General features: G+C 46.5%; 1 long non-coding RNA gene across 2 annotated transcripts in view; it reads left to right on the top strand.

The window, feature by feature from the left end:
* Positions 1 to 5,461, top strand: part of LOC122549085 — a 46,135-nt gene that overhangs the window by 4,939 nt on the left and 35,735 nt on the right. For both annotated transcript variants that reach the window (XR_006311405.1, XR_006311404.1), the window contains exon 2: positions 182 to 395. This is a non-coding gene — a long non-coding RNA (uncharacterized LOC122549085). The remainder of the gene's footprint in view (positions 1 to 181; positions 396 to 5,461) is intronic.

The following is a 5,461-nucleotide window of genomic DNA, read 5'->3' as shown; positions in this document are numbered from 1 at the left end:
TTCCAGACAAGAAACATGATCAGGTGCTGCCAAAAGAATGTCATCCACATACTGGATCAATACCACCCCCTTTGGGAGCGTCAGATCCTTCAGCTGCTGTTTCAGTACCTGATTAAACACCCCAGGTGACAAAATAAACCCTTGAGGGACCCTTGTATAACGCAATTGTTGACCTTTGTAGGTGAACGAAAAAATGTCCCTCAGATGTTCAGCTAGGGGCAAACAGAAGAACGCGTTGGCCAGATCAATGCACGAGAACCACTTATGGTCAGAGGTCAGCACAGACATCGCAGTGTACGGGTTTGGAACTGGAACTGTTGGAGTAGAAACGACACTATTAATCCGTCGAAGATCACGCGCCATCCTATATCTACCGGTATTCTGCTTCTCTACAGGTAAGATATGGGTGTTCCAGGCCGATTGGGAGGGTTCTAGCACCCCTGCTGCTAACAATCCTTCAATTGTGTCGGCAATGCCGGTTTCAGCCTGTGGTTTGTGTGAATATTGTCTCTGCCAAATTGGAGTGTGGTCAATTAAATCGAATGTGATTGGTGTGACGTGTTTGCAGTAACCAACGTCCGTTGAACTTGCTGACCACAAGGTATCTGGTAGAGAGTCAAGCATCGCTGCAGCCTGTGGATGGTCTGTTTTCTCCCTACCATGAAACTTTTCAATCTGCCTATGGTCCAGCAGTACCTTGTCAGTTGTCCTGTACATAATTCTGTAGGCTTCCTCTGATGATGAATATTGTAAACCGGGTAACTGAGTCCACACCCAGTCAGTTAGCACCATCAAGCTTTTGGACATAGGTCCCAGATCCTTGGCCTGATATTCAGCATGCACAGCCAATGTGACATGAGGTATAGCTTCTTCAGACATCTCATACCATTCCAACTGTTCTGCAGTTAATTCAACAACACCCGCCACACCTTCCTTTCCAAGCAGAATGCAACTGGAAGAAATATCCCATTGAGTCCCTTCTAGGTGCTGATAGAATGCATGCTGATAAATTTCATTATCAGCTCTATCATAATATAAGGTAACATGAAGGGGATCTGCAGGAGGAGCATAGGGATGCAGCATCTGAACCCAGGGTCGCCATCGGTTATATAAAGACTGTATGCCGTTGTTTTGCCTGTTTTCGGGTTCGAGAAGTCCCCAGTATATATCTGCCCACTGCCCTTCTGCTGTTGGTGATGTGTCCGGTGATAACATCATTTGGGATCCAGAGTGAATCATTGTCATAGAACAGTTGACGGAATGGCCATTTGGAAAGGTCACTACCAGTCCGTCTGATCCGCACAAAACCGAAATCCCGCATCTCACCAGCAAGTCACGTCCCATCAAATTCACGGGGCATGCAGGTGATGAAATATACTGGTGACGAGAGGTCTGTCTGGCCACTGATGTGATCAGTGGCGATGTCAAAGGCAGATTTTCTGGTTTACCCGAGAACCCTACTAACTGGACGCTAGAGGATGACATGCTTGACCGAGGTATATCATAAGTGATGGTAGAAAATCTTGCACCCGTGTCAACCAAAAAAGACAGATTCTTGTCCATTACCTTCATTTGCATATAGGGGTCTGCCAACCCCACATGCCCCTGGGTTCTCGGGCCCCGTCAATATTCATACCCCTGCCCTTCCAGCATAGTTTGGGGGTACTGTCCTTGCACCGGGGCTGCAGCTGCATTTGGGACTTGGTAAGGCTGAACAGCCTGTTGAAAAGGAGGCTGACTTGCGCGGACATACTGTCCTTGGATCAATCCCTGGCCTCCCTGGATTCCCCACAACATGCGACAATCCCTTCTCCAATGCCCGGGTTGGCCACACTCAAAACAGGTGTTGAGTGGCTGACCTCTGAATCCTCCGCGACCCCTTCCTCTACCACGCATTCCTCCGGGAACACCTATAGGCCTGCCCCCATATTGGGGGTAGGATGGCATCCAATCAGGTGTTGGGTTTAAACTCAGCGGGTTGTTTTGTGGCAACGGCCGCTGAACCATCTGATTAGTTGTCTTTTCGGAGGCCTTCTTTGTATCATTAGCCTTCCTTCTAGCCTCATCGAGCTGTAACGTCAACAACTGCACTTGAGCTGATTTGTTGCTCTGTTTATCTTCATCCTGTTTTGTCCTGTAACGCTTCATGTGGTGCGTCAAATGTTTTTCCCACTGTTCTGTAGAACAACCTGGGATATCAGGATTACTCTCCATTGCCTCTTTTACTTCCTTAAGCATCCCTGCCATAACGTCATTTCTAAATAACGTGGTCTGTAACTGACCTGACCCTGGATGGCTCCCCGCAGTATCTGTCCACGTGTCCTTACACCTAGCCAAAAAGGCAGGCATATCCTCACCCTCCTTCATTGTGAAGGTGAGTGAGTGCATCGCTCCCGGTGGAATCGGAAATCTCTCCCTCATTGCCCTTCCCACACAGGTGGCATGCTGCGCAAACGGGTCCGAATCAGGTAATAAGGTGCTCCCCGCAGACGCTTCAATCTGCTGTATTTCCCACATACTCAATTGCTTACCCAACAATGCTCTCCAGTCCACTTGTGACCTAGTGTATATTGAGAAAAGTTTGTCATCCAGGGCCCACCTTCCTCCATGGGTGGGGGCATTTTATCCAGGATGCAATTCATATGAGTATATGTGAAGAACTGATAAACATTCCCCAGGTAAGAGCCTCTGTAAATTAATGGCATTTGGTGGTGCTGATACTTTATAGATTGTCGTAATGTGTCTCTTTGACGCAAATTGTAACTTGGTTTAGGGAGGGGCTTCAGTGAAGGGCCATGTTCGGTATGCATTGTGAGTGAGCCTTTCAAGGTGACTGGGTAGGTGTTTGGATCATCGTCTGTCAGGGATTCTTCGTCCTCAATATCTATACTACTTGTAGACTACTCCCCATCCAATTTCTCTCTATCCTGTTCTTCCCTCAAATCTCTCCTTCTTCTGTCTGAGAACCCATCATCCAATAACTGACCTGAATCATGTAATCTTCCACTCTTTTCATTCTCAGCACTATACTGTGTCGAGTGAGCATCTGGCTCCTGCACTGCTAAACATCTCCCCTGTTTTGGCTGTTCTTTGTTTCTACTGTGCGTCATTATCCCCCTGTTTGCTTCCTCCGCTTCCTTAACCCTCTGATCAACTTCTAGTGTTAATTTTTCTACTTTTCTGATACTTTCTTCTACAGCTTCCGCCAGTCTCTGTTTTACTACGTTGTACTCTCTTGTTCCTACTTCTTGCATATCTAACACCCCTTCTTGAACATACATAAGTGGCATTTGTATTACAGGATATGGGGGTGGTGATTGTACCCCAGGCAATTTAGGATATAATGGCGCAGATGGTCCTGACTTTTCTGTCTCCTTTGCCAGTTTTGTTGTAGAGGTACCACCTACTCTCTTTTGTAATGTTTATACCGCCATACAGGCTAACGTCATGTTGTGCAGATGAATCCTCCTCTCTTCTTTCTCCCCGCCTTCTTTTGTCCACTTTCTTCTAACTAATATTGACCCTTTCTTTCCCTTCATGTGCTCTTCTACTTCTAATTTAGCTTGTTCTTCTGTTTTTCCTAAAAACAGTGACAATTTCTTCCTCTCCTCATCTTTAGGGACATTGCCCTGTTTCTGTAATTCCTCCCAAATCTTGTCATATTTCTCCATCATTGTTTTTTGTTTGTTCTTTGCAAGCCCACTGACTAACTGACTTCTGGCTTTACCCCACTGCTGTTTTATGGGCAACACTAAATCGGAGGAACATCCTCCGTATTCTTAACACTCTTTATCAAACTCCCCTTCCATTTTATGTATTTTTGTTTTAATCCTCCAGTCCAGTAGTCAGTTGGTTTGGATATAAATATAACCGAGCAACCAACCCAATCGGAGACAAATCCGGTGGCTAGTCAGCTTGGATGGAGTACACCCGAGCAACTGACCCTTTCAGCGAGATTTATCAGCAGTTTCGTTGTCACCGTTAGGTTTTCACTATCGACTCTCTCTCACTGAAACACCACCGTCTCTGTCTTCAAAACGCTACTGGCTTTTCTACCACCCTCCGTACATTCCCCAATATAATTCTTAAAACTTACAACACATCAATCATACCAAAATTTGTGAGCGTTGCTTTTATGAGATCCTGCTCAATGGACTTTAAACCTCCTCACACTTACATACCTTGTTGCTTTTATGAGGACTCTAAACCCCACGGGACTTTAAACCTGTATGTCTCAAACTTTGTTGCTTTTATGGGGACTCTAACCCCATGGGACTTTAAACCCGTACGTACTATATCAATACTTTGTCCACTTACTATTACTAGGACACTTGCAGTATAATGACAACAATCAATTTAGTATCTCCAATTGCAGAACTTCGATATAAACAGGCGTCTGCTCACTTTTTTATGCGGCGCCGCTTGTTGTTGTCATCAAACGTCAGTTGTCCGTTGTTTCTATTTTTCTCACTTTCCGTCACTTCTCCGTCTTCATCACGTCGGGGTCACCAATTTGTTGGATTTTGGCTCAATCTACCAACTTACTTTCTTCTATGTGTGAGCCAAGTCCTGCGTGCGCTTTTAAATGAAGCAATAGGAGAAGATATTCGGTCTCACACTCTTAATTTATTTTAAACAGTAAGCGGACAAAGCATTCAGAGCTCTGGGTCTAAACCTTTTTGTCCCTGACAAAACTACAAAGTGTGTCAGTTCAGAAAGTAAGACCTCGTTCTGTCCCTGTTTCAGTCTTTTACACAATAAAAAACGTCATATAAACACTGAGGTAGAATTATCTTCTGATTGGGTGTTGATCTGACTCCATTCCCCACCTCCTCGCATTCCCGGATGTCAGACCCCACGTGACCTTCTTTTGCCCGCGAAATGGAGCATCACGTGACCTCCTCGGCCCGCTTCCTAGGCGCGAAACGGGACGTCACGTGACCGCCCGCACTCTTCTGGGGCGCGAAACGGGACGTCACGTGACCGCCCCCTGCGTGGGTTACACAATGTCACCACAGGCTTCTGAATACTGAATACATCCACAGTCACAGCCAGCCTTCTGTTATTCAAGTAAGCCATATATTTACACTAAGGAGAGAATAGGGCCCCTCAAAGATCAGCAGGTCAGGCAGCATCCACGGAGCAGGAGAATTGACGTTTCGGGCATAAGCCCTTCTTCAGGAATAAGGAAGGTGTGCCATGCAGGCTAAGATAAAAGGTAGGGAGGAGGGACTTGGGGGCGGGGCGTTGGGAATGCGATAGGTGAAAGGAGGTTAAGGTGAGGGTGATAGGCCGGAGAGGTCGGGAAGAAGATTGCAGGTCAAGAAGGCGCTGCTGAGTCCGAGGATTGGGACTGAGATAAGGTGGGGGGAGGGGAAATGAGGAAACTGGAGAAATCTGCATTCATCCCTTGTGCTTGGAGGGTTCTTAGGCGGAAGATGAGGCGCTCTTCCTCCAGGCA

This window comes from Chiloscyllium plagiosum, chromosome 4 (assembly GCF_004010195.1).
Source record: "Chiloscyllium plagiosum isolate BGI_BamShark_2017 chromosome 4, ASM401019v2, whole genome shotgun sequence".
NCBI classification, from domain to species: domain Eukaryota; kingdom Metazoa; phylum Chordata; class Chondrichthyes; order Orectolobiformes; family Hemiscylliidae; genus Chiloscyllium; species Chiloscyllium plagiosum.
The sequence above is the reverse complement of the archived record's forward strand: the minus strand, read 5'-3'. Positions and strand labels throughout refer to the sequence as shown.